Source organism: Leptonychotes weddellii, chromosome 10 (assembly GCF_054177405.1).
Source record: "Leptonychotes weddellii isolate Sample4059 chromosome 10, ASM5417740v2, whole genome shotgun sequence".
NCBI classification, from domain to species: domain Eukaryota; kingdom Metazoa; phylum Chordata; class Mammalia; order Carnivora; family Phocidae; genus Leptonychotes; species Leptonychotes weddellii.
Window position 1 is genome coordinate 21,896,467 of NC_138378.1, and position 25,186 is coordinate 21,921,652.

At 40.8% G+C, this 25,186-nt stretch overlaps 1 protein-coding gene and 1 pseudogene across 1 annotated transcript in view; one reads left to right on the plus strand and one right to left on the minus strand.

Moving 5' to 3' along the window:
- Positions 1-11,362, minus strand: part of ASIP (agouti signaling protein) — a 28,568-nt gene extending 17,206 nt beyond the window's left edge. Inside the window, exon 1 of the mRNA XM_081833000.1 lies at positions 8,258-11,362. The gene's annotated coding sequence lies outside the window, so the exon portion shown is untranslated. The remainder of the gene's footprint in view (positions 1-8,257) is intronic.
- Positions 522-1,911, plus strand: LOC102729884 (kynureninase pseudogene; annotated as a pseudogene).
- Positions 11,363-25,186: the final 13,824 nt, after the last annotated feature.

The window sequence follows — 25,186 nt, forward strand, 5'->3', positions numbered from 1 at the left end:
AACTCTACCTCTGAAACTAATAATACACTATATGTTAATTAATTGAATTTAAATTTAAAAAAATGAAAACTACAAACACTGCTGAAAGAAATTAAAGAAGACATAAATAAATGGAAACATATCCCATGTTCATGGATTAGAAAACTTAATATTGTTAAAATGTCAATACTACCTAAGGTGATCTACAGATTCAATGCAAGCCCTACCAAAAACCCAATGATGTTTTGGCAGAAATAGAAAAACATCATCCTAAAATTCACATGGAATATCAAGGGACTCAAATAGCCAAAATAATCTTGAGAAGGAAAAACAAAGCTGAAGGACTTATACTTCTAGATTTTAAAACTTACTACAGGAGGCTGGGAAGATAGGAGGGAGTAAGAAGACCCTAAGCTCATCTTGGTCCATGGATACAACTAGGTAACACTCACATCAGCATAAATAACCCAGAAAACAACCTGAAGACTGGCAGAACAACTCTACAACAAAAGGTAAAGAAGAGGCCACACTGAGAGGGTAGGATGGACAGAGACACGGTGGGGAGCAAAATGGACCTCCGCTATCAGCTGGGTGTGGGGGGTGAGCCTTGGGAATGGAGAAGAGAGAAATAGACTATCACACCAGAGCGCCCACAAAGGGAAGACAAATCCCCATAACATTTGGTTTTGAAAGGGAGGGGCCAAATTTCATAAGGTCTTACAATCAGTGGGACTTAAAACCTGGAATTTTAAAAATCAGTGGCTGGTTCTGGGAGAGCCTGGAGGGTGATAGGAAGCTGAGTACCCACCCTTAAAGAAACCACAAGACATGGCCTAGGAAAACATCCTTGGATTACAGGAGATGAGACTATTCTAGGCCTTAAGAATGACATCGTAGGAGCCCAATGAGAAAGAAATAGGTCCTAATGAATGGTTTAACTGCTAATTTATATCTTCTACTGTTATCCTTTTTTAAGCCTATACCAAAACGGTATAAAATTCTGGAAGCCAAAGCCTTCCCTTCAGATCATTATGCTATTGAGTCACATCTTCAACTTCATGGTCTTAACACTGAGGAAAGTGTGTGGATGATAAAGCCAAGAGAGGGGGAAGAAAACATTGAGAATAGAGGATATCCTTGAAGTAATTGAGAAGGAAGGAGACTCAATTGCAATGATCCTGTTCAGTGGGATGCATTTTTACACTGAACAGCTCTTTAATATATTTGCCATCACAAGAGCTGGATAGGCAAAGGGTTGTTTCGTTGGCTTTGATCTAGCACATGCAGTTGGAAATGTTGAACTCCAGTTACATGACTGGGGAGTTGATTTTGCCTGCTGGTACTCCTACAAGTATTTAAACTCAGGAGCAAGAGGTCTTGCTGTGCCTTTGTCCATGAAAAGCATGCCCATACAATTAAACCTGCATTAGTGGGATGGTTTGGCCATGAACTCAGCACCTAATTTAAGGTGGATAACAAACTGCAGTTAATCTCTGGGGTCAGTGGATTTCGAATTTCAAACCCTCCCATTTTGTTGGTCTGTTCCTTACATGCTAGTTTAGAGATCTTTAAGCAAGCAACTATGAAAACATTGAGGAGAAAATCTTTTTTGCTAACTGGTTATCTGGAATACTTGATCAAGCATTACTATAACAAAGATAAAGCAGATACCAAGAAACCATTTATAAACATAATTACTCCATCCCGCATAGTGGATCACGGCTGCCAGCTCACACTGTTCCAATAAAATATGTTTTCCAAGAACTAGAAAAAGGAGGAGTGGTATGTGACAAGCGAGAACCAAATGGCATCCAAGTGGCTCCAGTTCCTCTCTACAACTCTTTTCATGATGTTTATAAATTTATCAACCTGTTCGGTTCTGCATTTGAATTTGCAGAAACAAAAAATAGCAGTGTTTCTAGAACAACTTAAGCAACTCTTACTGAAAGCTTCTATGGTTATATTATTATTATTTTCAAATTTTAATAATTGGAAGTTTTTCAAAACCGCTTACACATAACTGGCAATGAATTACATACCTTACAGAAAAATCTGATATATTTTTTCCAAGAGTCTGTGATTCTGAGAAATCCACATGTCTGTCCAATTTCTTCATGCTTGGTGGATCAAAGTTTTCACTGATCCAAGTATTATGTACACAGTCTCATCTAGCTGTCACATTTCATGGTCAGTGAATGTTTTATGTTGATTTGATTTATAATTTGATTGACAACTTCATAATATATGTGTAATTTTTTGTGTCAATTTTAGAAATGTTATTTTAGTTTTAATTTACAAAAAAATTTCTTATAGACACTGTGATTTCACAGTCTGATATGTGTATGATTTTGCAATATTCCATACAACTCTAATCTAAGGAACAGAAAATACATTTTCTTTTTTTTTTTTAAGATTTTATTTTATTTATTTATTTGACAGAGAAAGACACAGCGAGAGAGGGAACACAAGCAGGGGGAGTGGGAGAGGGAGAAGCAGGCTTCCCGCTGAGCAGGAAGCCCGATGCAGGGCTCGATCTCAGGACCCTGGGATCATGACCTGAGCTGAAGGCAGACACCCAACAACTGAGCCACCCAGGCGCCCAGAAAATACATTTTCTAGAGCATTAGCTTTCAAATGTTTTGGCCACTAACCACACTAAGAAATATATTAAATATCAGAGACTAGTATTTATATGTATTTATGCCTTATTTTATTGATTCTAATATACAAATTTTTATCATATTTTAACATCTGTGAAAGAAGAATTTTTTCTCAATTTTCAATCAACAATTCTTACAATTGCCATTGACCATTCTTTCATGTTACCATCCCTGATGTTAGCATGCTTCTCACAATGAATAGACGATTTTTTAAAAATGGTGTATATATATCAAAAGCAGAAGTGTCATAAATTATTTGTCTGTGCTCTGCTATTTATTATTCATTTTATCTCATTACAACAAGTATTGGTTGAAACTCATTAAATTTATCTCCCCACCAACTCTTGGGTCCTAATCCATTTTATAAAGTTGTCCCTTTATTTGGTGTTAGTGTAATTTCTTATTTTTTTAATGGGGACTTGCCCTGATAGAAGACTTTAGATGTTACCCTATCTCTAAAATAGTGAAACAAACCATTCCAAGATACTTGCAATTGAAAATTAGAATTAGCAAATGAGTGCTTCATCTCTCAACCTCTAGCCCGAATCTATGGATCTTTCTTTCCACTAGGAAAACTACAGTTACACTCAACCTTATTGGACTTGCTGGTTTTCAGCTGTTGATGCTACAACCACTATTCATGAGTTGGCAAAATAGTCTACATTTATATACTGGACAGCAAGAAAGAGTGACTACAACATAACTAGTGCCCCTGATGAACAAATTTGAATGAAATTGACTTAGACAACCACTAGAGTTAAATAAAAAGATGCAGAACTGACACCAATACCAGCATGTACTGATATGTATTGAGTACTCACCATGTATCATGTATTGTGCTGATCTATTTATACGTTACCTTACTTATTTGAGTGGTTGCATAACTGCTTTAGCAAAGCCTCCCCCTCCAACTTTTGGCAAAACTCATATCTGTGGATGGAAAAGTTCTCAAAACCCTAGAATTCAACCATATGCAACTTCATGTAGAAGAAATCATTTTGAATCTCACAGTGTTAAGCAAAACAGACATGGTTTGAGCTCTCAGGGAACATTGCAGCTTAGTGGGAGAAATGGATAGTAAAACATCTAAACATCCAAGTAAATATATGATTACAAATTGTAGGTTTTATGAAAGAAAAAAAGAAAAAAAAGAATATCATTTTATGATACTATAAAAGAAAAACCGCAACGGTATTAATTAGATGGTCAAGTAAGGGAAGGTGTATAAGGTGCTTACAAGTTTAAGTTCCAAAAAATCATGCTAAAATTTTTAAAAATAAAATATCATGCTAATCACAATATAGTCTGACAGTGCTGTCCACCTGGAATAATTTTGGGGTATGGCATGACACAGAATGGGATAAGAGCCAGGACTAGGGTGAAGCAAGTGAAGTACTTGGCTTGGACACAAATTTTTAAGGGGATGCCCAAAACTCAGTAATCAAGACAAGCGAGATGTTAATGCAATATTTTAAAAAATCATAATTAATGCAAAAAACTGCCATGATAAACAAAATATCAAAATTTTAAATAAAGATAAGTATCAGTATTTCTGATGTTTCCTTTTGCCTCAAGCCCCAATATGACTTGACAACATTATGGGAAATGATATTTGCAACATGTACACAACAAGTATCTATAATATTTAAAGAACTCTTATAGACCGATAAGAATGTCAGACAATCCAACAGAAGAAACAGGCTCAAGACTTGAATGATATTTCATAAAACAAGATATCCAAATGGCCAATAAATATTAAAAGATACTCAACTTTGTTAGTCATCAAGAAAATTAAAATTAAAAACAAAAGCATTCCACAATGGCTAAATGTAAAAGACAATGCCAACTGTTGATGAGGATGTAGAAGAAACAGAAGTCCCAGACATGACTGGTGGGAGTGTAAAATGCTTTTGGACTTTGGAAAACTGGCAGTGGCTATTAAAGCAGAACTTAACATATGTTCTGTGACTCAGCAATTCCACTTCTAGATAACTCAATAGAAATGTACTCATATATTCATCAAAAAACTGTTCAAGAATGTTCCTAGTAGCACTGTTCATAATAGTCCTCAACTGGAAATCTAACCATCCACCAATAAGGAAATGGATAAACACACTATGGCATATTAATTCATGAAATACTATACAACATTGAGAATAAACAAAATATGACTACATAAAGTAACATAAACAAATCTTACAAATCAATATTAAACAAACGAAGTCACACATTAAAAAAGTACATACACACATATATAAAGCCCCTCAAACAAGCAAAACTTAAACATGGTGTTAGAAGTCAGTTAGTGGTTACCCTTGGAAAGGAAGGGACTTACAGGACCTAAGGGGGCTTTGTGTGCTGGTAATGTCCTATTTCTATTTATTTTTTTAAAGATTCATCCATCTATCTTAGAGAGGGAAGGGGAGAGAGTGTGCACATGGGTGTGTGCTGGGGGAGGGGCAGAAGGAGAGAAGCAGACTCCCCGCTAACCAAGGAGCACCAAGCCCAACATGGGGGCTCAGTCTCACAACCCCGAGACCACAACCTGAGCCAAAATCAAGAGTCGGATGCCCAACCAACTGAGCCACCGGGTGCCCCATGTCCTATTTCTATATCTAGGTTCTGGTTTCCTGAGTGTGTTCACATGGTGGAGACTTTTTTGTTCAATAAAAACAGAAAAATTTTCAATGAAAACTTTACTTAAAAGAAAATAAAAGTGGGGCGCCTGGGTGGCTCAGTTGGTTAAGCGACTGCCTTCGGCTCAGGTCATGATCCTGGAGTCCCGGGATCGAGTCCCACATCGGGCTTCCTGCTCAGCAGGCAGTCTGCTTCTCCCTCTGACCCTCCTCTCTCTCATGCTCTCTGTCTCTCATTCTCTCTCTCTCAAATAAATAAAATCTTTAAAAAAAAAAAACTCCACAAAATTTCTAAAAAAAAAAAAGAAAAGAAAGAAAATAAAAGTATTTCCAGACCATTCAGGAGCCCAGGGAAGAGGGAGATGAGGATTTTAAAAATTAAGCAATGAAATGATAAACTCAGCTACCACAACATTCTTTCTCTGACCCAGCTCTCTCTACCCCAGCTAAGGCAGTTACTTTTGGTTGTCCTCTTATCCACAAGCATCCTTGCAAGTAGAGGAAACTAGTCTACGTTTTCCCATTGGATGCTCAGGAGGATGGCAGCCCTGAGCAGGCCAATGACTAGATTAAAGCCTCACAGTCAGTTAGGGGTAGATGTGGTACCAAAAACTGGTCCCCTAATATCTGCTCCTGAGCTTTGTGAACCAGGACCTGCTACTCCTGTGAGCCAGGCCACCTGACCACTCTGAGGCTAGGCTCTAAGCCATGAATGCCTTCACTAGGGTCCAGTGAGTTTTTCTCTGTGTCCTTAATTTATAGTGATGGCAAAGATGGGGATGGCCTCCTAATTTATTTCAGCTGAACAGACTTAAAGCAGATATCCAGTCAGTTATCACTGCGTACACTTCCCTGCAAGCAAATGTCAAGTGGTGCAGCTACAGAACATAAGGAGAAAACTTGAAATAACCACTTTTCTCCCTTCTCAAAGCCCAATTACTGACTATTAAATGAGGTCTGATGGCACTTGAGAACAGAATAAACCTAGGGAAGAGTAAAACACTTAACACCCGTCTGCATCGACTATTTCTAAACAAGTGAATAGAGTTACACTTCTTATCTTTTCATCTTTTAAACAAGATTCAAATTGTGATTTAGAATGTTTTGAGTGTAGTACTTTTGCTTCAAGCTGATTCTTTTTTAAAAACACCCGAATATAAAAAAAGAATCTGTAAGCAAAGTTTTGAGGAACAGAGGGAGACAGAATTGGTGGCTGTCTAGCAGGCAATTTATGGCTGAAACCTGCCTTGTGGAGGCCATTAGGGGGGCTTATGGAACTCTCCACCCTCTCCCATGCCCCCATTTTTCTTCTTTCTCCTCAAGATAGCTGCTTATGAACAACACACAGACCTCTAAGAGGTAGAGGGACTACTTTGGCCCCCAGACCCAGCTACACAGGTATTTAAGTTGGATAACTCTAACTTTACAGTTCTTTCCAATTTCCTCCCTAAAATCTGAATAAATCTTCCCTATCCAACTGAAGTCAGTTTTCTCTCAAATCATAATCTATTTCTTTGTGTATATTTTCCTCTCTGAATTGTATTCTTTTTTTATTTCAGTCAAAGATGACACCCTGGGCCCTTCCCCTCACCCCCCATCTGATCTTTTTGGTTCCTATTTTCTATTTTTCTTTTATAAGAACTCTTCTCTCTTTTGGACTAGTGTTGTGGCTCTGGTTCTTTACCTCTTTTGCCCAACTCTGAACATCTGACTTTGCTTCCCGGTGCCGGGCTGTAACGGCACTTTTGTTAGAATGCTTACCTATATGCAGAAGTGCTTGGAATAAAGAAACATTCATGGTAAAACCAAGAGATGGCAAGTTTTAAGTTATTTTAACTTTTGAAATTCCTCTAGACAGTCTTGAAGAACTAGAAACAGCTCTTTTTCTAGAAAGATTGCATTCTAACCCAGGGCCACTTACACAAAATGGGGGTTATTGCACTCGACAGTAAAACAGCCAATTAAAAGTAATTGTCTCAATCTGGGTTATACATTTCGTTATATTGTTGAATTTTCAGAGCTCCAAAGCAACAGAATTCCGTATGTGGTTTCCTAGACCACAGGTTTGCCTTTCAAAGCCTCAACCTGACAGATACTGAAACCAAATACTTCAACCTACAATTTACTTCTTTTGAGGTAAGGGTCAATCTCCTTTCTACATCTGCCTGACAGGATGTTTGAGTGACCAAATCAAAAGGCTATAGTGGGCCCCCTCCCTCCCATTCCTGGTAATTACCTTTGCATGGGGCCTTTCTGCTGAGGATTGTGCCCAAAGTGTCCCGATCCTTAATGAGATCCCCGTGGTTTAAGCTGAAGAGATGCAGACATGCTCCTTACCTTCAATGTGAGTCAGAGTCTTTTCCCTTATTTTCAGAGCAGTTTGGCCAAAGGAACTATTTCATTCTCAAGGCTCAGCTTGGTTGGGAGATTTGTAACTTCATGCTTCCAGGGTATGGTTCCATTACTCCCTGGACTTGCTCTTTATTTTGTCCATGTTTTCAGCTCATTGCAACACGGCTGCTCCCTCCATGAAGGTTCTTCTTTCCTACATGTATCTCAATAGAGCTCCGAGTTCTGACGCAGTGAAGGGTAGAGACCTGAAGCCTTCTCTTCTCTGGTACCATCTCACCTACCTGTCTACAAGGCATGGTGGTGGCCAGCTGCTTTTACAATAATTTAGGTGCTTAGATATTTAGAAAAATTCTGCACCCAAATAAGAAACTGTGATTCTGAAACTCCAATCAGTGAAATGTGCCAGGCAAAAATCATCTAGGCACCAAGGGCTTGGGAAATTTTTACTATAGAAGAAACAAACAAACAAAAAATAGAAGAAGATGAAAAGGAGGAAGGAAGGAGAAGGAGGAAGGAGGAGGAGGAGGAAAAGAAATTGAGTCCACAGATATACTAAGCATAGATATCGTACTATACCAAAACACCCGTTGAGAAAGAGAAAGAGATTTCTTCTTCCCACACTGGGCTCACCTCTCACTATACAGGGCCCTGTCCCAGGAGTCGTCAGTAGCAGTTCTCTGTGGTCAATAACAGATAATTCCAGGTCAAAAGAAGGGTTCTGAAATCAAGATGTTGTTTTTAGATCAATGATTCTCCAAGTGAATCCAGGGATCTCTGGTGGGTCTGCAAAGATTCTTCCAATTGTTTTGTGGGCTGGGTCAAAATGCAAGGCGTAGACGTGTGTTGGATGTTTTTTTCTTTTTTCCCTTTGAAACATAATTTCCACTGTGGATTTCAATCAAAACTTAAAAGCACCAAAACAAGCATGTTTAAAGGGAGCTACAAATAATTGACAGGATTTAAGCAAAAACACCTCAAAAATGTTTTCTTTTGTTTGTTTGCTGGCTTATTTATTTAATCTACTAAACAGGTAAGACTCTTTTGTCCTGCTCAGGTAGTCTAAGGACTAAAACTCTTTTAAGACTCACCAGTCCAGATAAAAAGGTGAACCTTGCAAAGCACATCTTTTCCAGAGGAGGAAAGTCAGGTCCTTTCTTCCCTGTTTCCCATTTCCCAGTGTCATTTACTTCCTGGTCCTCTCTCAGCACTGCTTTTTAGTTCAATCCCCACATCCCTGAAGTCAGAAGCAGCCACTGCCAGGAAGAACCTTTTTCTGCGGCCACAGTTGTCTTTACTCAGGTTTCTCTTCCAGGGAGCAGGAGCTCAGGTGTGGGGTGAAAAGGATGTCAACTGAGGCTGTAGCTTAGGATGATCTGTATTTCCTCATCTTAGCCCCACAGCAAAAGTTAACCCCAATAGAGCCTGGACTGCTGGAGAGGACTTTTTGAGTTACCTAATGACCCAGTTATTAGCTATAAAGCATGACAAAGCTACCATGCCATGAGATAAAATTTAGTACTTATGGATAGGTCTGCCCTTCCTTCTCTAACAGAGCAACGCACACATTCAGCTATTTGTTGGACCAATTTGCACAGCCATAATTTCTTAGAAGGATTTCAAAACAGGCTGACTACCCCATAGGTAAATGGTGTGGAAGCTGTAAGTTGGAATGTACTTGGAGACCTCTAATTGGATTTTGCTGAAGTATGTGCAATATTATTTACCTATCTGGATAATTCCTTCATGTGTACAAAGTGCTCCCTGATAATTCAGATGCTACCCTGAATTACCTAGATTCTGTTAGCCCTCTTAATCCTTTGGTGCAGACCCACCCAAGAATAAAGGAAATGATGTTCTTCCCACCATGCTTGATAAGGTGAAAACAACTTGTTCACTCTTTCAGTGTGATTGGGAAAAAAAAAAAAAAAAGAAAGAAAGAAAGAAAAAGGAAAAGGAAAAAAACAATCCCAATATCTGGATGGAATTTATTACATACCTCTCTGGGACCCCCTGGCTCTTGAATGTTTCGGCTAATGATTCTCTCTTCCAAAGTCGCAGAGGCTCAAAGACTCAGCCTGCCAGAGAATGATACTGTGCTGCCTGTTACTACAAGTTTATTTAAATAGGTTGTCAAGATGCTGTAGCTGTGACCAAATCCCTGGCAGGGGGAGGTGGGGCAGCACATGCCATGTGAGCATGCTCACATATTTCTGTATGGATACCCAGTGGGAGGAGTATTTGCCACTTCTGGAGAACTGGAGGTTCTCTACTATACAGTGTGGTGTCCCAGCCCTAGAATATGACTCATGCAGGTAAAGGCCACAAACATGTTCATGTCTTGAGCAGTAGATCTATGTTTGATTCCAGTTATGGCTAATGTTTCTGGATTTCTAGGGTAAAGCAGAAAGAGGACCAAAATGTTAGAAGACCTGGTTTCAGTTCTGCCACTTACAAGCCTTGGGATTTTAAGCTAATTTATCTGCTTTCTCTGAGCTTCCGCTTCTTTATCAGTAATGTGGGTAAATATCCTCAATGGAGATACTGGGGAATGAATTGAGATAATGGTATGTAACGTGATGGTGGGGCTCAATGCACATGAACAGCATATGAACCTGGGGGAGTACATTATGGCAAAGGAGAACTCTGCCTTGAAAAAGGAAGACCCCACAGTTATAATGGGAACTAAGGAAGGAGTCCAATGACTGCCAAATACTCCTGTCTTAATGCAACTTTTCGGAGGATATTTGCTCCTAAGGCAGAATGGAAAAGGTACTAAACAGGAAGTTAGGAAACTGATGTTCTAGTCCTGATTCTGGTAACAGAGCTAGATAAATTTGAGCAAGTCATTTAGTCTCTTTGCGTCTGTTTCCTCACCTGTATAATTGTGTTATTCATACTTTCCTTTTCCAAAGCATAGTATAATTGTGAAGCTTAAATAAGATGGGGTCTATACAAGAAAATATAAAACATATAAAAATAAAAATACAACTTATATTAGTCAAAAACTTCAAAAGAATCCCGCCAACCCAGCAGTGTCTAATATGCTGCAGCAAGCTTGTCCGAAACTTAATTTAATCCTATTTTTGTGGCTGACCAGAATATAACTGGCAATGCCTTCACTGAACTCACCCAAATAGCCAGTCCCTTGGGTTCTGAGTGTAGTCCTTGAAGGGCAATGAGAAATTATACTAGGAGATGAACAAAGGCTTAGCTGCAGCTTTTCTAAGTCTCCCGTGCGTGCATGTTTGAAGTTTTTAAGTCATGTCTCTGATGGCTAGTATTGAGGGGCATGTTTGGAGCCTAACGGCTTCAGGAGATGTTCTCTGCTCTGACCTTAAAATATAGTGGAGCAAGGGCGCCTAGGTGGCTCAGTCGTTAAGCGTCTGCCTTCGGCTCAGGTCATGATCCCAGGGTCCTGGAATCGAGCCCCGCATCGGGCTCCCTGCTCGGCAGGAAGCCTGCTTCTCCCTCCCCCACTCCCCCTGCTTGTGTTCCCTCTCTCGCTCTGTCTCTCTCTGTCAATAAATAAATAAAATCTTTAAAAAATATGTATATAGTGGAGCAAGTCAGGAGATTCGGCAGGCAGGGAAGGGATCAACCTTGCAACTTTGAGAAGCTTAAGACAAAGTCCTACCCTCAAATCACTCATCACCCAGAACCTTGTAAACACTGACTTTCAACAGCAACCCAGAAGGAGAATGGTCCTGTTTATCAGATTTTTTGTTTCCCTTCCCATCCAAGAAAATATTTATAGAAGAAAGTTAGGAAAACCCAATGTTTGTCTTATTTTTTGCTTCTGCTTTTTCTTCCACGACCCAGCATATTGCAGATCTGCCCTGGGTGAAGAGATTATGGGAGAGGCTTATGGAGCAGGCTATCAATTCTAAGGCACTGAAGGTCTATCCCTTTCTTGTATCAAAGGGCTGCCTGGAATGTTCCTCTCATTTATAGGTCAGCCTGGGCGCTAAAGCAAAGGCATCTGCCCCAAACTCTTCTGCATGCACATGGGGACGTGAACATAGATCTTTGCCCAAATGCTGCTTTTTGCATGGAGTCACTGAAGCTGTGTGTTGGATGGGGAGCAGGGAGGTAGTGGGGGGACAGTGAGAATTAGGATTCAACCTTTCCTCAGGTGCCCTGGTCTTGGTCTGCAAAGGAAAAAACACTGCTAGCTACCCCAATTCCAAGCATGCAGCATCTCCTCCCCAGTTTGTCCATAAATAATTCCTGCTCACGTATCAGGAAGGACAGGAACCACTGGAACCAACACAGCCCTCACATTTAAAGTCCTAAGCAGATCCAAATCCAGGCTCGCCACACTGGGTCCATGTAGTCTACCCTTGTAGAAGGGGTTATTAGCATGAATTTCTTTTTAATACTTGTGGATTCTCCTTCAGGAGCAGCTTGGAAAAATCTAAGACCCCCTCTTAGATAACCTGAATCTATTTAGATACATGGTAAGCAAGCTGCTTCTTAAATATTTTTAAGATGTGGGATATGTCCGTTCATTAGAGACAAGAGCAAATAGGGATAGTTTCCATTTGGGGGGCATCTGGTCCGGAGGCTTTTGGGGAATCCTGATGTTCTAGGCAGTAGTAGTCCCAATCTTCCATCCTTTATTATTTGAACTTCCACCAGTCTGGGCCTGAGGAGAGTCCGAGTGGGCCAGAAGTTCAAGGACAGGAGGCCCCTTGGCAGGAGGGCTATACTTTTGAGTTCAGGGCTGCTGTGATTAGGGTAGGTGCCTCCCCTCTACCCAAAATCTTGTCCCCTGGCTGGGCCCCCTTCCTCTAGTTTTTCAAGCCCTGTGATCTTTACTGCAAAGCAAACCATATGGTTTTGATTCTGGCTTCTGACTTACTAAGAGCATTTCATGTCTCTCTGGTGGCAGGAAGCCCTCTGGCCTCTTTAAGTAGCTGCTCTGGCATTTAAGAGAGGATGCCAGTTCTTTTGGACTCTCTCACCAGCTGGGCATAAAAGCCCAATGGAGGGTAACATGCAGTGTGGAGGAGGGGTGCCCAGAATGGCTGTAGGGGTGGGGAGACATTCCTGGGATTCAAAGAGGTGGACTCCAATTTAGCCACCTTTGGGTGTCTGTCCAGAGAACTGACTTTCCCCCCAGATTTCCATCTGAGTCTTCTGATAAGATGACCTTCCCTAGAGATGTGAGAGCAGGACCTAGTCCTTCTGGAGAAGATAGGGAAGTATTGTCTGACATAAGGAACCACACAAAGATTCTAATCCCACAAATTGGTGCTTCAGTTAGCAAAACAGCTGCAGTCAGATTAACTTCGGATGAGCTTCCGTGGGGGTCAATGGAAGAAAATTCTGTGATTTGAGTGGTAAGGAAGGTGAAGGTTAGGGGAAGTTAATCACTTCTCAGAAGTGATCAAAGATACTCTTATGTGAAAGGGGTGAGGGGATGGTGACAGGCTAAGAAAAACCCAGAAGTAACATTTTGTTTATTTATATAATGTTTTCTAGTTATTAGTCTTTTGGTCTTGTTTCTGGACCCATGCATTTGCCTTTCCACTTGGAATGCTTTTTAAAGCCGATCCCCATAGAGTTATCTCCTTTTTTTTTTTGATTTAGCAAATACTTCAAGCATCTCCTATATTTTGTTAGTTATCTCCTTCTTGTCCTCCAGATTTCAATGTCTCCTCCTCAGAGAGGGCTTACCTAACTAACCTCTCTCAGGTGATCCCTACTTCACTCCCTATCATATCAATTATTTCCTTCCTAAAACTCATCATTATTTGATATTACAGACATACCCCATTTTATTGTGCTTCACTTTGTTGTGCTTTGCAGATATTACATTTTTTACAAGTTGAAGATTTGTGGCAACCCTGCATTGAGCAAGTTTATTGGTGCCATTTTTCCAACAGCATTTGCTTACTTTGTGACTCTGTGTCACATTTTTGGTAATTCTCACAATATTTCAAACTTTTCATTATTATTATATTTGTTATGGTGATCTGTGTTCAGTGATCTTTGCTGTTGTAATTGTTTTGAGGTGCCACCAACCGTGCTCATACAAGATGGCAACTTAATTGGTAAATGTGTGTGTTCTGACTGTTCCACCAACAGGCTGTTCCCTCATCTCTTTTCCTCTCCTCAGGCCTCCCTATTCTCTGAGATACAACAATATGGAAATTGGGCCAATTAATAACCCTGCAGTGGCCTCTAAGTGCTCAAGTGGAAGGAAGAATCGCATGTGTCTCACTTGAAATCAAAAGCTAGAAATGATTTAGCTTAGTGAGAAAGGCACATCAAAAGCTGAGATAGGGGGTGCCTGGGTGGCTCAGTTAAGCATCTGCCTTAGGCTCAAGTCATGACCTTGGGGTCCTGGGATCGAGCCAGCTTCTGGCTCTCAGCTCAGCGGTGAGTCTGCTTCTCCCTCTCCCTCTCCCTCTGTGATCTCTCTTGCTTTAACTCTCTCTCAAATAAATAAATAAAATCTTAAAAAAAAAAAAAGCTGAGATAGGCCAAAAGCTAGATCTCTTGCATCAAACAGCCAAGTTGTGAGTACAAAGGAAAAGTTCTTGAAGGAAATTAAAAGTGCTATTTCAGTGAACACACAAATGATACAAAAGCAAAGCAGCCTTATTGTTGATATGGAGACCGTTTTAGTGGTCTGGATAGAAGATCAAACCAACTACAACATTCCCTTAAGCCAAAATCTAATCCACAGCAAGGCTCTAACACTCTTCAATTCTCTGAAGGCTGAGAAAGGTGAGGAAGCTGCAGAAGAAAAGTTCAAAGCAAGTAGTGGTTTGTTCAAAAGGTTTAAGGAAAACAGGTGTCTTCATAACATGAAAGTGCAGGGTGAAGCAGTGAGTGATGATGTAGAAGCTGAAGGAAGTTATCCACAAGATCTGGCTAAGATAATTCATGAAGGTGGCTACAGTAAACAACAGGTTTTAGATGAAATGGCCTTATATTGGAAGAAGATGCCATCTAGGATTTTCATAGTAGAGAGAAGAAGTTAATGCCTGGCTTCAAAGCTTCAAGGGACAGGCTGACTTTTGTGCTAGAGGCTGCAGCTGGTGACTTTAAGTTGAAGCCAGTGCTCACTGACCATTCTAAAAATCCTGGGGCCCTTAAGAATTATGCTAAATTGGTACACCTGGGTGGCTCAGTCAGTTAAGCATCTGCCTTCAGCTCAGCTCATGATCCCAGGGTCCTGGGATCGAGTCCCGCTGAGCAGGGAGCGTGCTTCTCCCTCTGCCTGCTGCTCTGCCTACTTGTGCTCTCTCTCTGTGTCAAGTAAATAAAATAAAATCTTAAAAAAAAACCAATTATGCTAAATTTACTCTGTCTGTGCTCTATGAATGGAGCAACAAACCTGGATGACAGCACATCTATTTACAAGATTTATTGAATATTTATTTTATTTTTTTTTAAGATTTACTTATTTATTTATTTGTCAGAGCGAGAGAGCACAAGCTCTCTGGGATCAGGACCCTGGGATCATGACCTGAGAGCCGAAGGCAGACGCTTAACCAAGTGAGCCACCCAGGCATCCCAATTTATTGAATATTTAAAGCCCACCATTGAGACCTACTGCTCAGAAAAAAGATTTCTTTCAAAATATTATTGCTCATTGACAAGGCACCTACCTGATCACCCAGGAGCTCTGATGGAGATATACAAGATTAATGTTGTTTTCATGCCTGCTAACACAGCATCCTTCTGCAGCCCATGGATCAAGGAGTAATTTTGACTTTCAAGTCTTATTATTTAAAAAATACATTTCATAAGACTGTAACTGCTATAGATAGTGATTCCTCTGCTTTGATAGATCTGGGCAAATTAATAACCTTCTGGAAAGGATTAACCATTTTAGATGCCATTAAGAACATTTGTGATTCATGGGAAGAGGTCACAATATCAACATTAACAGGGCTTTGAAAGAAGTTGGCTCCAACCCTCAGGGTTTGAGGGGTTCAAGACTTCAGTGGAGGAAGTAACTGCAGATGTGGTGGAAATAGAAAAAGAATAAGAAGTGGAGCTGAAGGTGTGACTGAATTGCTGCAATCCCGTGATAAAACTTACATGGATGAGGAGTTGCTTCTTACAGATGAGTAAAGAGAGAGGTTACTTGAGATGGAAACTACTCCTGGTGAAGATGATCTGAAGATTGTTGAAATGACAACAAAGAACTTAGAATATCACATGAACTTGGTTGATAAAGCAGTGGCAGGGTTTGAGAGGATTGACTCTGATTTTGAAAGTTCTACTGTGAGTAAAATGCTATCAAAAAGCACTGCATGCTACAGAGAAATTGTGAAAGGAAGAATCAATTATTTTGGCAAACTTCATTGTTGTCTTATTTTAAGAAACTGCCACAATCACCCCAACCTTCAGGAACCACCACCCTGATCAGTTAGCAGCCATCAACATCAAGGCAAGACCCTCCACTAGCAAAAAGATCAGGACTAACCGAAAGCTCACATGATGGTTAGCATTCTTTTAGCAACAAAATGTCTTTTAATTACTGTATGTACATGTTTTTTTAGATACAACACACAAATAGACTACAGTATAGTTATGTTACACTATGGTTGAAACCAAAAAATTCATTTGACTTACTCTGAGATACTCATTTATCATGGTAGACTGGAACCAAACCTTCAATATTCCCATGGTATGCCTGTATCTTGTGTGTTTACTTGTTTTGATTTGAGTTATACAACCATAATGTAAGCTCCATGAAAATATCCCATCTATCTTGTTCACTGCTGCATCTTCAGTGCCTAGAATGGTGCCTGCAGAGCAGCGGATCTTCAATCAATATGTGCCGAACAATAATATATGAATAAATGAGTAGAGTGTAAGGACTGGGAGAGCTAGCCAAGGAAAGCTAAGTAGAATTGGAATGGTATGCATATGGCTAGAAAGAACAGAAATGATCAGGAGAGGAAATTGGGACCAGTAACCAATCTTCTGAGAAGGGGAAATAGAAAGTGAAAATAAAAGAACAGCCATATTTTGTCTGATACCTTCCAGCTTTCATCATAGTCAATAAACTTTTGGTAAGTACTTCCTGTGTACTAAGAGCTACAGATACAAAGGTGAATGAACTAATAGGTTGAAGACGAGGGGAAGAGGCTCTTCTTTGAGTTTTCAAGCCATTTCCTTGAATTCACCACCTGATACGGAGACACAGAAGAAACAGCTACATGAAAATGGGGCAGAGTTTATCAGGAGTGTTATGGAATTCAGTAAGGGAACATTCAGGGGAAACTACAGAGGAGATGGCATATGATTTGGGCCTTGAAGATAAGTAAAGAATTCATCAGGCAGAAAGAAAAAGGGTATTCCAGACAAGGAAACAGCATGAGCAAAGGTGTGGAGGCGTGAAAGTACTTGTTATGCCTGGAAAATAGCAGGCAGACCAAATTGTTCCCTGAGATGAGAACAGAGTGTACATGGTAAAATGGCTAGAGATAAGGCTAGAAACATGGATGAAATGGTGAAGGGCTGGTCTTATTATGGGCCATGCTAAAGAATATGGATTTAGTCATATCAGAACAACCCAGATTCTGTAGTGATCTTACGTGACCCCTGATGAGTGGTGGTGTGTTAGCAAGTTCTCTCCATCTATGACAAAAATTAATCAAAGGATTCTTGGCTTGATGCCCAGAGGTCTCAATGCACCTCACAGGTGTAGCCTCAATACAGTCCAGCTGAGGGTCTGGGAGAAGTGCTAGGCCAGGATGTTGGGCCCCCAACTCTGACCCAAGATCAGGGTGATATGGTTTTGTCCCACCAAGGGTCTCACACACAGCTAGGCCCAGGCTACTCCCCACCTCCCTCGAACTATAAGGGCTCCAGGTAGCTAAGGCAGGGGTAGCTGTCAATGGACAGACTAGGGTGAGATAAGCAAGACATGCATCTAAGGTATAAGATTTAAGGGGATGTTGGGGTGCCTGGCTGGCTCAGTTGGTGGAACACATGACTTTTGATCTCAGGGTTATGAGCTTGAGCCCCACACTGGGTGTAGAGATTACTTAAAAATAAAAAAATCTTTAAAATTTAAGGGGGTGCCCAAAATCTTAGTAATCAAAATAATAATATTTAAATGAATTATTAAGATAAAAATTTATGCAAAAGAAATCAATGATCAGGGAGGCTCTCTTCTATTATTCCATTATCCAGCTCATTATTCAAGGTTTAGATGTGATCTTGGGGTAATTCTTTCATGGGTTCTTCAAACTCTTTCCTCAGATCAGGAAATGAGAAGGCCTAAACCAGACCACCTCCCAGGAATTGGAACCTAGTAGTACCAGCGCGGCCCTCCCCAGTTAATCCGGGACATAGCAGAAGATGGCAGAGCCATTTGCTGCTTACTTCCAACCTGAAACACTCCTCAGTGGCTGGTATGGTATCAGCATGGATCTCCACCACCGGTTTGGCCTACTACCTCTTCCCGGAGATGCCCCACACTCTGGGAACAAGGTATGAGATAGGCTGTTTTTCAGTGTTTGACGGGCTAACCTGCTTGAGGAATTAATGGTCTTATTTTCTGTGATATCAGCCAATTTTTTCTTTGTGAAAGAATGAATCATTCCTACCTTTCTCTACACTTCCCACCCCAAAAGAGTGACCAGGGCCTTTTGTTCTGGAGATCAAGACTTTTCTCACCTCCAGAAAACAAACAAACAAACAAACAAACAAACAAACAAACAAACAAATTCAACAGGCTTTTGTTTTTGAAATCAGCCTAGAGTCTCAGAGGTGACAAAGCTGTTTTTACTGAGAGAAGGAGGTGCTTTCAGAATTAGAGGAGGGCAGAGGAGAGAGAATCTCGGGAGCTTGGCTCTGGAGGGAACGGTGCGAAAGGGTATGTCAGTCTTCTTGAACAGCCAGGTCCTGCTCCCACTCTCCCACAGGTCCCTGCATGACAGAACCTTGAATGGGGAGGACCGAGTGCTCAGGGAGGTGAGCAAAGGCACTGCTATTTGGGAGCCTCGGCAGAAGTCTCTATGCCCCAGCTAGACTTAGAGAAAAGGTCCTAGAATAGACAATTGTCCTGGGCAAAGAGTTCCAAGGGTGGCAGGCACTGATTACAGAGTTTCCCCAAATACCCATAAGCCCCTGAAAAAGGACTAAGGTTGGATTTTATACCCATTGGTGGATGGGAGCAAAGGATATATAATCTAGAAAACTAAAGAAATGTGACCCGTATATCATGGAACAAAGCTTTACCTGTTAACAGTGTTTAACACCAGCCTTCACCCCTTCCTTTAAAGTACTTAGGTTTCTTGGCTCAAAGAAACCTCCAATTTGATTTGTTAACCTGCCTCTCAGGAGTTGGAAGCTGGAAGTATTCCAGGATATGTGTGTATGGGTGTGCATGCTGCTCTATGAAAATGTCTATTCCGGTCTGGTCCTCTCTTACCAATTCAATGGGAGCCTGAGTCAAAGGTAGACTTGCCCAAGGACATCCCCTGGAAGTGGGAGGAAAGGTTGCTGGGTAGAGTGGCACACAAGACTGGGATTGCTCAGGACTGGGGCTCCCCAGGCTCAGCTGTGAAACCCATCTGCAAGTCTGCACTGCCCCCAGGTGACCACACCAGAGCTCTGCCCCCCACTTGGTTTGGGGAGAAGGATATCTGAGATATGTGTGACTCTTCCAGCTCTTTGGCAACCCAGTAGTGTGGAGACAAGGGGAGAAGCCAAGAGATCTGTAATCACCAAATTGGGCACTGAAATGTCTAAGAAATGTCTTTTTGCAATGTCACTATGTAATTTTGGCACAATATAGTCAGAAAAATCAATTCAGTTCACTAGCTAAAATGCTCAGGGATTTGGGGCAAGAGAACATCAGGTGACTGAGGTTTAGCTAAAATAATTTTTCTGTTTCTACTATTAAAGATTTTTTTTTAAATTTAAAATTTTATTTTATTATGCTAATCACCATACATTACATCATTAGTTTTTGATGCAGTGTTCCATGATTCATTGTTTGCATATAACACCCAGTGCTCCATTCAATACGTGCCCTCCTTAATACCCATCACCAGGCTAACGCATCCCCCCACTCCCCTCCCCTCCAGAACCCTCAGTTTGTTTCTCAGAGTCCATCATCTTTCATGGTTCGTCTCCCCCTCTGATTTCCCCCCCTTCATTTTCCCCTTCCTACTATCTTCTTTTTTATTTATTTTTTTGACATATAATGTATTATTTGTTTCAGAGGTACAGGTCTGTGATTCATCAGTCTTAACACAATTCACAGAGTTCACCATGGCACATACCCTCCCCAAAGTCTATCACCCAGCCACCCCGTCCCTCCCACCCCCCACCGCTCCGGCAACCCTCAGTTTGTTTCCTAAGATTAAGAATTCCTCATATCAGTGAGATCATATGATACGTGTCTTTCTCTGATTGACTTACTTTGCTTAACATAATACCCTCTAGTTTGTTTATTAAAGATATTTTTTAAACCTACGAATACCTTTCTGATATTCAATCATTCAAACAATTATTGGGGACTTAGTTTATGCTATGCACTATACTAGAAATGGAGGATATAAAGACATTGTCTCTGTCTGCAAAGAGCTTACGGTTCAGGAAAAGAGACATATAAGTATAACGTAATTATAAGAAATTGTAAATAACAATAATAAATGAGGTCTGTGCCTCGATAGAGGTATATATAGATATGTAAGCACCTAATGGACCAGGGGATGGGACTAATCAGGGAAGACTTCCTTCCTGGAAGAAGTGATGTCTGAGCTGAATCTTAAATGATGAATAGTATTATCTATGTGGGGACAGGGGGTTGACAACAAAAGGAGACCACATTTAAGACAGAAAGGCCAGCAGTAGCAAAGATGATGATGAGGGAAACAAAGGTGGGGGTAGGAGGGGCCCTAAGGGTCAGAGAAGCAGACAGGAAGGGCCTTACACATATTAGATCAAGGAGCCTGGATCAAATCCTGTAGTGTTGCTGAAGGGTTTTAAATAGGGGATACATATGGTCAGATTTAATTTTACAAATATACGAGCAGAGGTATGGAGGGGAGATTGACGGAACACATCTGGAGACAAGGAGACCAGAGAAAATAATCTAACTTAAAGCAGAACCATATAGGAGAAAGAAAAATAAGCACCTAAATTAGTGAGTTTGGGGAGGAAACAACAGATCTAAGGGCCTTGGATGCAAGGGGATGAAGCAAAGGAAAAATTAAGGAAGGCTCTCCAGTATCTAGCTCAGGTGACTGTGTGGCTGATGGTATTACCAATTAGATGCTAAATTCCAAAGGAAGAGCAGGGCTTAGTGAGGAAGGAATTGAGTTCTGTTTGCTCTAATGTATCTCTGGGATACACTGAAATAGAGATATCTGGGAATCTGTTAGAAATAAAAGCTAAAGTTTTTGGGAGAGATAATAAGCTAGACATGCGGATTTTGGGTGTTACTTACATAACGATCATAATTAAAACCAGGGGAACAGATGAAATTGCCCAAGGAGAACAGGAATAAAGAAAAGGACAGAGATCCAAGGACTAAACTCTGGGCAAGGAAACCTTTGGTAGTATTGTCTTACATTTTTCTGCGGCTTTGGAGTTTACTAACTGCTTTCGTATGTATACCTTACTCAGTTCTCATCTGGGGAGTTCTGTAAAGCAACTGGTAAAGTCAGGGGTGATTGTGATGATGCCAAGGCTGTAACAGATTCAATCCATTGGATGGGCAGGATGTGGGACCAGCACTTCCCCTGACACTGTCACAGAGGAAATTTCCAGCTATTGACTCGAAGCTCTGGGTTAACATGACAGAGTAGGATCCTAAAGGGACTTGAAACTCTTGCCTAGACTCCTGGTTAGGAACAGAGCTGGCCTGTGACTCTGAGTTAGAAAGGCTGTGGAGGGACAGTGGCAGAGCTGACAGAAGCTCTGCAGGTAGCTTGTCTCCAGAAGCAGAGGTAGTCTGTCTGCTTCTATGTGTCCTAAAGGCGGCAGTCCACCAGCCCCAGCTGAGGAAGGGCTGCAAGCTATGGGAGAGGAACATTTATATCATATCAGTTCACTTGTCATAAAAAGAATATAATCCTAGGAAAGAAAATGAATAAAGCAGTGTTGTTAAATTCTAAATAGCTACTGTTGTCAGATGAAAAAAAACCCCAAAAATCTCAAGGTCTGAGGTCTATTTTTTTGGTTGAAAAGGAGATTAGTAAGTGTTAGATTATGTTCATGACATATTGGGCCCAAATGAGAATTTCTTCCACGTGTAATTCAGGCTTGAAAGAGGACTGCAAAGGGAATTACTTTCTCATGATATGACTCTTTGTTATTTTATGCTTATCCATTTACCACCTAAAATCTGGTCCTGTATAACTCAATGTCATCTCATGTACTATTCTATCACTGGTACATGCCCTAAACTTTTGGAAACAAGGTTTTGATGCATGAGAGTAAATCAGGCATGGGATGTGGGAGATAAAACTGGGGCTATTAGACACTAGAAGTAAATCAACAAAACCAAGTAGAGAATCTTCAAAGGCCAACTTCACTTCCTTTACAAGTTTGTATAAACCCTTTTACAACATTTTATAAATGTTGTAAAATTTATTTTTGCATCATCTCTGGCACCTAGGATAGGATGGCATCCATAATAGATGCTCAATAGATACCTGGAGCTGACTGACTGAACAAAATGGTATTATTAGAACAAAATGGTATTATTAGGACAAATTGTGCAAAGAGGACCCTAGGAGCCCAAGAGGAAGACAAGTTTTCTGAAAGGTACTACCTTATCTCCCACCTCCAACCAATATAGGCTCAGCCTAAAGTCTAAGCAAGGTATGGAAATGCCATAAACCAGCAATGTAGAATCGGTTCTAAGGACTGAACCTTGAAAAGAATAATTCTTTCTCCTCTCTTGAACTTGGAGACCTGGCTTTTGATAAATAACTTTCTTTGCTCTTGCAGTGGTCTTGTCCCATTTTCAAGTGGTGAAATAACTTCAAAGTAGGTTCCCTCTCATAATGAAGTGTTCCAGGTGTGTCTTGCATTTAAATCATCAAGGAACACTCCTTATCTGCCAAACATAAGAAACTGGTACCCTAAGTTTGTATCCATTCAAGTATATTTTCTTGATTTTGCACAGATAACATGAGGGATGGATAGATAAAATCTGTAACTACTCTTTATAAAATAAAATACCTGAGTCTTTCAAAGTCAGTTTAGGAAATTCAAGGCCATCCTAAGAGAAAGGTGAAAATACCATCCCCGTCTTCCCACTCTTTTTTATGCAACCCTGAGCTGCAAATAACCTCAAGCTGTGGTGCCACCCCTCAAACCACTTTATCTGGCCTCCCAGACCTTCAGCACTCTCAGAGCTAAGGGGCCTCTATATTCCCCTGCTCCATGGCTTCCTCTGCCTCAAGGATCTCTACCTCCCAGGGTGTTACAACTCAGCAAGGGTTTCCCTGGTGTGAGTTATTTTGCTTTAAGGCTACTTTTCTATCACATTTCTAATATGGAAGCAGCCTGAAATTAAAATGCACAAAACTTCATTTTGGACACCAAAAGGATTTGGTGCAATTGAATTTCAGGCATTGTCTGGGTCTCCCTGAAGTTGAGCCTGCTGTGTAGGGGCTTCTTGTGCATGGCTTTGGAGCAGTTTGATAATTTGAAACATCACTTAGCCATGACAGATCCCTGGTACAGCCAGAATCCAACAGATTCCTTCCTTTCATCCCTTCCCCTTCCCCTCCCTCCCTCCTTTCCTTTCTTTCTTCCTTCCTTTCTTTCCTTCTTTCTTTCTTGTAAGGTCTATGACCAACATAGGGCTTCAACCCACGACCCCAAGATCAAGAGTTGTATGCTCTACCGACTGAGCCAGCCAGGTGCCCCCAATAGATTTCTTAATTAGGACTTCATCCAGTGCCATTCTCCAAGTTGAATCAATACCACTTACTAGCTATGTGACCTTAACAAGTTGTTTAACCTCTTTGCACCTCAGCTTTCCCAGATGTAAAATAGGGACAATGATACTTCCTTAATGTGAACTTTAAATGAGATATGATATGTGTAATACATGGTAAGTGCTCAGTAAATTCCAGTTCCTTTAACCCTACCTTCTACATTTTAGAGAGAATCTATTCATCTGCCTCACCTCTTGCTTCATAGGTGGTATAAGGCTTGGGCTGAAATATTCCTCGAGGGCACTTCTAGGAAGGATATGGGGTGAATACCCTAGAAAATAACAAGGATTGGTCTCTCTCTTTCTCAGATTACAATGGTAAGACCAAGAGATACTCTGTCTGAATTTAGCTCCACTTCAGAAAATGCTTGCAATGTTCATTTCTGGGACAAGCCTATTAGTAGGCAAGACCAGGACTCATTAACATAGCCCAGCCCAGGACCCTGAAGACAGCAGTGATTTTTATCTTATAGTATAGGGTGGAATGTATGAGGTCATATATCTGGCTCATATATAGGGCTCTTGAGAGCAAAAGTACTTGTCACAAGAACATGACATTACCAAGTCCATGTTCTAGACAATTATTTACATGACTCACAACTCTTTGAAGCAGGAATCCTCTTACTCATGTTTATTTCCTTTAAGTATCTACCATATTGCTTTGCACTTCGAAGGCACTCATTAAATTGGATTGACTCAGTATCCTAGAACATGAAACTGAAGGAAAAAAATGCAACTTATAATCGCTAGAGAGCAAGATCCAGACTGACTAAAAGAACCAGGAAGAAACCAAAGCTGGGCAGAATATTTTCTTTTTTTTTTTTTTTAGTTTTAAAATATCTTTTAAAAATATTTATTTATTTATTTTAGAGAGAGAGTGAGAGAGTGGACGTGGGGGAGGGGGAGCAGAGGGAGAGAGAAAAAAATCTTCAAGCAGACTCCCCGCTAAGTGCAGAGCCCCGTGGGGCTCGATCCCAGGACACTGAAATCATGATCTTAGATGAAATCAAGAGCCAGATGCTTAACTGACTGAGCCACCAGGTGCCCCTGGCAGAATCTTTTCTATGTATCAGACTTTGCTCACATAGCTTTTATCTGAGGACCTTCACCATCTACTAGAAAGTTATTGCACTTAAGAAGACTATCTTTTTTTTTTTTTTAAAGACTTTATTTATTTATTTGACAGAGAGAGAGAGACAGCGAGAGAAGGAACACAAGCAGGGGGAGTGGGAGAGGAAGAAGCAGGCCTCCTGCTGAGCAGGGAGCCCAACTCGAGACTTCAATCCCAGGACCCTGGGATCATGACTGGAGCCGAAGGCAGATGCTTAACGACTGAGCCACCCAGGTGCCCTTAAGAAGACTATCTTAAGAATATGTTGTTAGTAGCATAACTGGCTAGAACGGTGGCTGAAATAGAGTCTTGTTCCTGAAGCCATGCCTAGTTACCAGCAAGTGATAAGTAAGACCTTTTCCCCCTACTGTGGGATGGGTTAAGACAGTGTGACACCAGCCATTTTGAACTGCCATGGGGCTGGGAGCTTGGTTCAAATCCCCTCTGCCCTGGGGGGATTTGCACAGGAAAATTTAAGTTTTTCAGTCAATTATTACCTCCTCTGTGTTTT